General features: G+C 37.2%; 1 long non-coding RNA gene across 1 annotated transcript; it reads right to left on the reverse strand.

Annotated features, from left to right (window-relative positions):
- Window positions 1-3,526: 3,526 nt before the first annotated feature.
- On the reverse strand, window positions 3,527-5,335 carry LOC122057544. Its single transcript, XR_006133551.1, has 2 exons — window positions 4,730-5,335; window positions 3,527-4,438 (listed from the first exon to the last, which is right to left on the reverse strand). It is a non-coding gene; the product is annotated as an uncharacterized LOC122057544 (long non-coding RNA).
- Between the last annotated feature and the right edge of the window lie 6,008 nt (window positions 5,336-11,343).

An 11,343-nucleotide genomic window follows, 5' to 3' on the forward strand; every position in this document is an offset into this window, starting at 1 on the left:
TTCTATGATGTCAATACCTTTGACCTTGTGCTTGTGGATGATGGAAGCTTTCCGGCCAAGCAGCTGCATAGGTTTAGCATGGCGCTTGAGCTGGCCAAGGGCACGGTGGGCATCTCCTTTGATTCCTGCAAAGGGTACGTACTACGTAACCATTTTTTTTTTTTTTCATGTTTTAAAACTATGATTTCTTGATATTCTGATGCATTAATTTTAATTATCGTCTCTCCCATGGGTATTCCAGGGATTGGTCCGATCTGCTGAAAAGAGCTTCAGACAGCGTTGTGGAAATCTTGAGGGACTTGGAGGATGAACAACAAAATTAGCAGCGTCAATAGAAGCAGGCCTCTTTCTGTATTAAAACATTCACATCTCTCTCTCTCTCTCTCTCTCTTAGGTGACTTGACAGCATTTCTACCCCAAAAAAAAAAAAGACTTGACCGCATCGGGGCCATCACATGTCTCTTGAGTCTTGTCTACTGCATTTGTCTCGGGAACTTCACTTGTCTCCCCAAAAGAATTTTTTTTTCAGTTAGCATGTCTTTAACACGTGGAAAGAATATAAAATCGTTTGATAGATAGAATGTGATTTATAATATTTTTTTTTTGGGTAATAATGTGATTTATAGATTAGTGCATGGCTTTGGTTCAGCAAAAAGCCTATCATGTGAGGGTTCATTTTTTTAAGAGTAATTTACAACATCACTCCCTAAAGAATGTCATTACTATAAAAAAATCCTCTTTGTTATATCAAATTAAACTTAGATCTCTTGTCGTCAGTCACTTAACAATTTGGAGTTAAAATAACCATTATACCTTATTCACTGACCAACTATGAAGCCCTGTCTGACCTCTTGCCATCGAGGAGGTGCTCGGGTCCAAGTTGGCTGAGTTCGTGTCCAAGCAGCAGAGATATTGTCGAGGCTTGTCTACACCATTAGAGGAATTCTATTGAAATTCGAGAATGTCGTGAAGCGCGAGACCTCTAGGATTTCGATTGCAAAAGTTACCAGTTACCAGAGTTACCACAGGATGGATAATGGCGACCAGACCACAATCACCACACAGCTCTTGTCTCTTTCTTTCTTATTTGTAAGTTCTTTTTGTCTTTCTCTCTCTTTTCTTCTCTCGAGTTCCTCTTCTTCTTCTCTGCTTATTCTCTCCCTCTCTCTAGCCAAGCGTCAAGTCCCAACTCTCGATTGACAGTCTTGCAAAATTGGAGGAGAAAGGGAAAGGGTAAGGGTAGGGGTGAACTATAAGTTTTCCTGTACCAAAATAAGATTGAGATTTCTGGGAGAAAGGGGAAGTGAAGAGCTAGCTTCCCTTGCATCGAATTGAGTTGACAAAAAGAGGGAAAGAGGATCTCACGCTTCGACTGTGTAAACCCAAACAATCACATAGATAGATAAGATAGTAGATGTTGGATTGATCGATCGATCTTTTCTTTGGTATGGTCTTTGACAGAAGGATAATAGAAAGAAAAAGGAGAAGAAGGTCAATTACACTAACTCCTTCACCCACGGAGACAAAGAAGACGATAGAGGCACAGACAGAGCGATATGTGCAACCATACCCTCTTTCTAACTATGGAGTGCGGTGGCCGGTGAGTGGTGACTTTGGTGGCACGGTATCGCATATGAGAAGATTTTCTTGACCATTCGCCCTGAATTTTGACCCAGATACCCGACCCGACGACCCTGAATTTGACCCAGAACTAATATGCCCGAACCGTATTAGACCGCTTGGCCGAACCGATTGGTTTGGGCAAACTAGATTGATTTTGATCCTTTTTTTTTTTTTTGCAACTTCAAATGGCTCGTATAGACAAATGGTGAATAATTTTTCACCCTGGTTTTTTTGCGTTGAGTCCAGTTTTTCGTGCTCTTCGTTTTGATATATTATGAGCCTAGTTTTGTTCAACTTTTATGGTCTATTTTGTATAAGTTACAAGTATGGGTGTTTAATGATTTTTCATAATTTTCCTATTAATTGGAAGAAATAAAAGAAAATCAATTCATACATTACTTGCATATCAGAATATGAACTTTTTTATTATTGGTAATGATAGTTCATGCTTTTTGTAGGTATCATGGACCTCCGCCCCGGGATCGCGATATGGCGCATAGCGCGAGTACACACTCTAGGGTTTGACCCTAATGAGATGAGATAGTATCCCCTGGTCATCAAATGCCAAGGGGGGGATACACGTTATGTGTAAAAGGGAGTCGCCACCTAGAAAGGGTCTAGGACCCATAAATGTCTCCCCCAATCAAGGGAGAGAGACTAATGACTCTGATGGATAAGGCTGGTTTGCACCAAGATTCTGAACAAGTGTCAAGTGACAGACTGGGAAGGTGTTAGGCACCCAGTCTGCCCGGCCCTAAGGCTGATCTCTTTTTGTTTGACCAAAGTTTGTTTGTACCCTACTAACTAGTCCTAAATCTAGGTCACTGAAAACCCTAAACTAGGTATCTAAGTATGACATGTGAAAACCCTAAACCAAGTGTCTAAATTATGTTAGATAGGTTATGATGCAAATAATGAAATGATTACGTTAATTAAATAAGCCTAAATGATTTAATTAATATACTATGAGTCTTAGATTAAGCTAATTAAATAAGCCTAAACCTAGGATTAGTTTAGCAACTTATGAAACCCTAAATTAAGCTAATTCGATTAATTGAGCCTGACCTAGATGGATGATCAATGAATTTGTGAGATCCTAAATTGAATTAACTAAAATGATTAAACCCAATCCCTAGTAATTTGTGGAATAAATTATTGCAATCCTACTTAATCTAATTGGTAAAAAGATTTTTAAATTAAATGGGGCCTAATTAATTTAGAAAAGTTAAATGGGCTAATTGCATTAAATGGAAGCATTTTACTAGTCTACCTAATCTAGTTTAGGAAGATTAAACTGAACCTATGGTTTAATTAAATAAATTATGAAACCTAATTGCCCTAATTATGTTTGTCTTGAGCTAATCCTAAAATAAATTAAACATTTTTCAAAACCCTAATTAAGCTAATGAGAAGAGAATATTTTAACTAATTAATCTAGTTAATTATGTTACATTAAATAACTAATTAGTTGATTGATTAAAATAAACAAACCACTAGAGGGAAAAAGATTGATAATTACGTAAGTTTAATAAATTGAATTGAATGAAGAAATCAAATGCAGTGATTTAAAAGGATAAATTAACAAACCACAACTAAATAAACAACAGTTGAAATGACTAATTACATTAACTACACATTAACTACGTTACTTTAATCAATCTAGATTAGTACTACACTAATGCAAGTGAATGTTGGAGTACAAAAGATAAGAGATAATAGGAAAACCCAAATCTCTAATACGCACCTAATGCTACGAGCCGATTTGAGGGGCCAGCCACGCCCGTCCTAAACTAAACACGCCCTAAAATACGTCCCATATATTATTAAGAGGGAAACAAAATGAAAATCAAACCAAAAATGGATAAAAGAAAAATAAAGAACAAAATGAGGGGAAGATTCCACATAGAAAAACATAAATGAAATAACAGGTTGTGGGTATTACAAATATGGAGTATTTAATTAGAAAATTAAAGAAATAACAAAATAACAAAAAAAAAAAAAAGAAGAAGAGAAGACGATGGGCTGGAGATGGATTTTGGCCAAGGGAAGGAGATTGGAGCATAGAAGAGGAGAGAATGAAGGAGAAGAAGATGGGTTTCGGTTGCAGCAAGGAAGGGCAGGGAAGACCAGAAGAGGAGGAGAACTGCATTGGTCTGTAAGCCTGGTGGAGATCGATTTTTTCAACTTCTTAAAGAGACCTTGAGCTTCTTTCACATGCTTTGCCCTTCCAGGAGCATCAAGCAAGCAATTAAAGGTACCAGCCCCCTGCTCTGAAGTGGTGCCTTCTCATCCTTCTTCGCCTCTCGTGCAGCAGCAAAAGCCTGTAAAGAAATGGAGAGTCTCAATTGTCGGAAGCCCTTTATTCTTCATTTCTTCAAGCATCACCAACATGCTCTTGAATTTGCCTTGTCTTCTGGATAATTCCCATCATAGAATCATGTGTCCTAGAATAATGTAAGAATCCTGGTTGTCGCCCAGCCCAGCAGAAGAACCAAAATGTAGGCCTCCAGGCATTTCGGAACTGAGCCAACAGATGAAGAACGAGATCACGAGAGAGATCGATCCCACTTTGATCAAGAACCGCTTCAATGTTTTGATCTGATGCGAATAGACCTTCAATCACCTTGCAAACACTTTCACCACTCTCATTGTTGCTTTCATCATCATCAAACCAAGTTTGTTCCATTTCTTCAACTATTTCTATTTTCCCATTTGAAGCCCCGGAATGATTCAAACTGGCATTATTTGTTGCAGACTAGAGTGAGGAGGCAGCAGAGAGAAGTGTCGCCAACGAAATGTGACTTCACCGCTTGAGCTATCAAAAAGACAACAAGGATAACAGTGTACACGAAGGGAGAAGGGAACAGAGACATGACCAATTGCATAATTGTCAATGTCTTCCTCGGTTCTTGGATCTGCCTCTGAAACCCTAGAGAAACTCCTAGAATCTAAAACAATGGAACTCAAACTTGCAATGCTTCTTGTAAAATAGACTTGAGAGACTGTGCAGAGGTGTGTGACAGAATATATGAAACTTCACTATGAGAACGATCGACAAGACGATGAGGGGGATAATAACTATGACAAGGCAAGGACAGAGAGCTACCATTACGAAGGCACATTTGCTGTCCGCGAAATCCTCTTTGTCGTCTGGATCGTCTCTGATCTTGAAAGCATAAATTGGAAGAGAAGCAGCAGTGGTGGCCATGAAGGTGGGAGATTTGAGTTCCCAGGAAGTGATAACGACAGACAAAACTCCGATGTCTTGCCAATCTGGTCATTGACGGTAACCATTTGAACGCCAATCCGCCATTGAAAGGGCAAAGAAGCTCCGATTTGAGGTTTTCAGGCTTTGAGAAACAATAGAGTAGAAGATTCCCCTCTCGGCAGTTGAAAACTGAAATAGGTAACCTCGGAGTCAGTAGGTGGTGTGGTGGTGGTGGTAGCCATGAAGAAGGGAAGGAGAAGAGGAAAAGAAAAAGAAGAATAGGGATGGGGAGGGGTTGAGTTCGGTTAGGAGGAATAGAAGAGGAAGAATAAGGGAACTGTAGCAGCAGGGAAAAAGAAAAGAAGAAGAAGACGTGAGTTGCAGGGTTCGGTCGCCGCAAGTTTTGGAGGAAGGAAAGAAAAAGAAGATGAGAAGAAGAAGAAGAAGAAGAAGAAGATGAAAGAGAAGAAAGGTGCGGCTGATTTGTTTGGAGAAGAAAAATAATAGTAGAGATGGGAATTAGGTTAGGGCTGAGATCCTAATCTAAGGGTATAAATTAAAAGAAGAAAAAACAATTTAAAGAAAAAAATTAAACCAAATTAATCTACTTAAGTAAACATGTTAAATAAAAAAAAACCAATTAAACCTAATTAATCTAAAAGATCAATTAAACCTAAATACTTTTAATTGGGCCGGAATAAATCAATTCACATCTAATAAATCGTATTGAACCAAACTAAAACTAATTAAACATAATTAATCTGAATAATTCAATTATTAATAAATTAGAAACTAATATATTAATTAAACTAATTCTAAATCGCTATTGGGAGAATAAATAAATACATACCTTAAACCGGCTTTAATAAAGAAACAAGAGGAGATAACCCTTGTGCTTCAAGGCCAAAACCGAACCGAACCGAATCGGACTAAGTCTCCCAGCTCAAGGAAGGATTACACATTCAAAAAAAAAAATTTATATAAAGAGAGGGAATTAGCAAAAACCTTCATGTGGGCCATATTCCTTCTCTCCAATTTTTCTCTCTAATTTTTCTCCTCCCTTTGGTTGCTCGGAATGGAATCTGATACCGAACTTTGGAGTCAACTTTCGGGGGTTATATCTTTCAAACCGTTTGTCGGAATTCGACGTGTAATATGTCGTTAGAAAGCTCAGTCCGAGTATTATCCAATGATGTGAGACATGATTGTAGTCTCGACCGGGAATCTTACGAAAATATGCATAAAGTAGGGACCCAGATCATATAATGAAAGAGAGAATCGGGCGTCGATTCGCATAGTTCTCGCATCAAAGTGTAATGTCCGACTTGAGGGGACAAACAACAATAATCCACAACATCACATTCCAGTTTTTGAAAACATTTTCTCTTGAAAGTTTATAGAAAAATATGGTCATTTTTTACTCTTGTTTGAAAATTCTCCAAGTTTAAAATATCCAATATGTAATCCTTCATATTGTCATCATTGCCGGGGGGTGACAAAATTCGATGTCTACACTTTTGTTTATGAATATTTTTATATTCATGCTTAAACAATCCCACTTTTAGCTGCTAGAATGAATTTGTAGACTATTGCAGTAAGATTTGATGAAATTCATCAAAGTAGTAAAGTTCAACGTTATTGTAATAGAATACAAATCAAGTTCTTCTTTGTTTGAAAAAACAGAGAATAATGGTTGGTAGCAAGGTTGCTAATGTTCACCCAAATGTGACATTATCAAAGAGAAGTTAAAGTTAAAGCAAGTGAAAAACATAATAGGAATTTCTCATCCTAGAAGATGTTGTCCATCCAAAGATGGTGGTATTTTTTTGAAAATTAGAAGAAGTCTCACAGTAATAGTGGAAACTTGAGTGGACCAGTATGTTTCAGACCCAAAGGTCAGGAATGTAATTCCAGTTGACACTCTTGAAATAATTGATAATTGAGCATTGTAATGTTTAATTTTGCTAATTGTTACATGCTTATTCTTTTACATATATGTCTGTATGTTGAATAGAATGTTCTTTATTGAATTATTCAACAGGATGTCTTCTAGTTTTGGTGCACTTGATATTCCTAAGCTTACTGGGATAATTTCAACAAATGGATGGAAGACTTAGAGGTCTACATGATTTTCAAGGACCTAGGGTTGTGTACTAGAACCACCAAACTAGCTGAACCTACTGCAATCAGTACCCAAACTGAGAAAGGGGATTATGACAAGTGGGTCACTGCAAATAGGAAGTCCTTGGCTATTATTAAAAGTGTTTTGCCTGAGTCTATCACAGGCTCACGATCTCATGAGCCAATTGACTGGGGCTAGATTTGATGGAGTAGGAAATGCTAGAGAGCATATATTGGAATTGGTTTCCTTGGGAAACAAGATCAGAGGTACATGTATAAACTTTGATGATGACTTCGTAGTCACCATTGCTTTGAACTCTCTACCTGAGAGCTACAAGACTCTTAAGACTACTTATAATACATTGAAGGATAAATGAGGTCTTGATGAATTGATCACTGTGATAACCCAGGAAGAGAGAACAACTAATAGGACCAAAGTTGAAAGTGTCAATCTTACTTAAGGTAAGACTTCATATTCTATGGGACCTAGCAAAAGAATCAAGAAGTTCTTTAAGAAAGGAAAATTCACTCCATTTAAAGGAGGGAAATACAAGAAGGGAAAGCAAAATTTCAAAGAATCTGGGGGACAAAAAGACATGAGTGGCATATAGTGTTTTTGGTGCAAGACCAAATGGCACATGAAGAAGGATTGTTTTAAGAGAAAGACTTATCCTAAGAAAAAGAAGGATGATGGTATGAATCTATCCTCAGTATGTTTTGAATCTTGCTTGATTAATGTATCAATTGATTCATGGTGGTTATATTCCATATCATCTATTCACGTCACTCATTCCTTATAGGGGTTCCTAAGCAGGAGGGTGCCAAGCAAGGATGAAGTGACGGTGTTCGTGGGCAATGGAGCTAGAGTTGAAGTGGAAGCCATAAGAACTATTAGAATGTTTTTTCATTCAGACTTATTTATTGATTTGAAGGATGTTGTTTATATTTTCTCTAAGAGGAGGAATTTGATTTTAGTTTCTAGACTTTGTTCAGACGGTTATTTTGTTAATTGTAATCAAGTTGATTTTTGCTTATTACATGATTCAGTCTCTATTAGTAGTAATACTCTTGTTGATGAGCTTTATAGATTGAATTTTAACTTTTCATAGGTTTTGAATGTGGGAGTGAAACGCTCTCTGATTGATGAGAAATCCTCTATGTTATGGCATAGAAGGTTGGGTCATATTTCAACCAAGAGGATGAAAAGATTGGTAAAGGAAGGGATATTAGAAAATATTAATTTTTCAGGACATGAAAACATATATAGATTGCATTAAGAAAAAAATGAAAATTTCCAAGAAAAAAGATGCTACTCTCAGTATTGAAGTATTATACCTCATTCACACTGACATCTGTGAGCCTTTTCTTGTCTCTACACTCACTAAGCACCGTTATTTCATAACTTTTATTGACGATTGGTCAAGATATGGGTATGTCTTCCTTATCAGTGAGAAATCTAGTGCTCTAGATGTTTTCAAGATTTTTAAAGCTAAAGTTGAACTTTTCCACTCCAAGAAGATCAAAGTGGTCAGATCTGATAGGGGTGGAGAATATTATGGGAGAAGTGGTGAGCAGTTGCTTGGTCTTTTTATAAAATTCTTACAAGAACATGAGATAGCTCCTCAATATTTCATGCCTGGAACACCTCACCAGAATGGAGTAATGGAAAGAAAAAATCGTACCCTGAAAGACATGATCCGTTCTATGGTGAACAATACCACCTTACTAGAATCCTTATGGGGAGAGGCACTTAAAACTGTTGTTTATCTTCTCAATAGAGTTCCAAGCAAGCCTGTGAATAAGACTCCCTATGAACTCTGGAGTGGCTGAATGCCTGGCCTTAGACACTTGCAAGTGTGGGGATGTCAAGCAGAAGCCAAAGTCTTTAACCCTTAAGAAAAAGTTTTTGACTCAAGGACTACAAGTTGCTATTTTGTGGGATACCCAGAGAGGTCTAAAGGGTATAGATTCTATTGTCTTGGCCCAGGACACAAAATTGTAGAGACCACTCATACTAGATTTGTTGAATGCAATGAAGAATCTAGAACACCTCGTAATTTCTCTTTTAAAGTAGGGGAGTATGACACCCCTGAGATAGCACCTGTTGAGTTGAAAAATTCACTTCTTGATCTCAATCACATAATGTCTGATGATATAGTCACTCAAACTCCAATTGAACATGATTTGTAAGTTGTGACAAATATTGCTATTGTAAACCCACCATCACCTCCTAATACCACTGATATTGGCAGTCTTCCACCTGAACCTGTAAGGAGGTCTACTAGAGTGTGCAAGCCTTCTCTGCACTCTGATTATGTTTCTTATTTGAATGAGTGTGAGTTTGACATATGACAAGAAAAATACCCTGTTACTTTTCTTCAAGCAGTTAATCATAAGCATTCAGAAAAATGGGTAGAAGCAATGAAGGAAGAACTGTCATCCATTAGTAACAATGGAGTATAGGAATTACTGCAAATTCCAAAGGATTGTAAGGCTATTGCATCCAAGTGGGTTTTCAAAACCAAGACAGATTCTCAAGATAGAGTAGAATGCTATAAAGCTAGACTCGTGGCAAAGGGTTTTACTCAGCGAGAGGGGATAGATTACAAGGAAACCTTCTCACCTATCTCATCAAAGGACTCATTCAGAATTATCATGGCCATTATTGCCCATTTTTTACCTAGAGTTACATCAGATGGATGTGAAAACAACATTTTTGAATGGAGAGCTGTCAGAGCAGGTGTACATGAGACAATCAGAAGGTTTTGAGGAAAAGGGTAAAGAGGACTTTGTTTGTATGCTAAACAAGTCTCTTTGTGGGTTAAAGCAAGCATCTCGACAATGCTACTTGAAATTTGATCAAGTTGTGACTTCTTTTGGTTTTGTAGAGAATCCAATCGATCAGTGCATATATCTGAAGCTCAGTGGGAGTAGTTTCATCTTTCTTATGCTCTATGTGGATGACATTCTGTTGGCTAGCAGCAACAAGACCTTATTGATGGAGACCAAGGGCATATCTTGAAATCAAAATTAGTCGTGATAGGCCGCGGGGGTTACTTGGGCTATCACAACGGGCATATCTTGATAGAGTTTTAAAGATGTTTAACACATCTAAATGTTCTGGTGGTGAAGCACCCATCAGTAAAGGAGACAAGTCGAACAAGCAACAATGTCTAAAGAATGATATTGAGAGGAGCTCAATGAATGACAAGTCTTATGTCTCTGTTGTTGGAAGTCTGATGTATGCACAAGTTTGTACTCGTCCTGACATTGCCTTTGCAATCAGCGTACTTGGCAGGTTTCAATCTGATGCTGGTCTGGCTCATTATACTATAGCTAAGAAGGTCATGCGTTATCTACAATGGACAAAGGACTTCAAGCTAGTGTTCAATAAATCAGAGAAATTTGAAGTTGTGGGGTATTCTGACTCAGACTTCAGTGGGTATACTAATGATAGAAAGTCTACCTCTGGATACATTTTTGTATTGGGAGGATGAGCTATTTCTTGGAAGAGTACCAAAGAAACTATTTTAGCTTCATCCACTATGCAAGCTGAGTTTGTGGCACTTTATGAGACTCAGTGTAGCTGAGGAATTTCATATCTGAATTGAAGGTTGTAGATTCCATCTCTAAGCCTTTGCATTTGTGGTGTGACAATATTTCTGTTGTTTTCTTTGCAAAGAATAACAAGAGATTAAGCAGCTCCAAACACATTGAAATTAAATATCTTCTGGTTATGAGAAGATCATCACTAGGGAGATCGTTGTTGAGCATATTATTACTGAAGAGATGGTTGCTGATCCTCTGACTAAAGCTCTTCCAGTGGGAATTTTTAAGACTCATGTTTCTAACATAGGTATGATGGAATCTTTTGATATGATTGTTTAGTAAGAGTTTACTTATCCTTAGTGATATTGTAATAAGCATTGTTTTGTTAGATCATACATTATGAGCACAATCTATATTGAGAATGTTTACTTTCCAGTATAGTGTTCATTTATATTCTCTCTCATCATATTATTGTATGATTATTGTAGTTTACTTTGACATGTCATAGTTAATGGCAGTATTTAGCCAAGTTTCGTGATTTATGGCGGTATTTAGCCTAAATCCATGGAGGTGGTTGTTAACCATAGGCTGTATCCCAAAGTGAGATATTAATACAAGAAAAATGCGATTTACCTAAGTATTGATTAATATCAAAGTTCTCTACCTATGAGGTTTTCAAGACAGACTAATCTTTAGATCAGGAACAGACCTATAATGAAGGATATATCTTATGTGATCACAGTTATGATATAATTTCTTATATCTATGTTTCCAAGATATTTAAATTGATAATTTTCTATTGTCTGTAACATTAGATTGTTATATACTGTATATTGAGATGT

This window comes from Macadamia integrifolia, chromosome 12 (assembly GCF_013358625.1).
Source record: "Macadamia integrifolia cultivar HAES 741 chromosome 12, SCU_Mint_v3, whole genome shotgun sequence".
NCBI classification, from domain to species: Eukaryota; Viridiplantae; Streptophyta; class Magnoliopsida; order Proteales; family Proteaceae; genus Macadamia; species Macadamia integrifolia.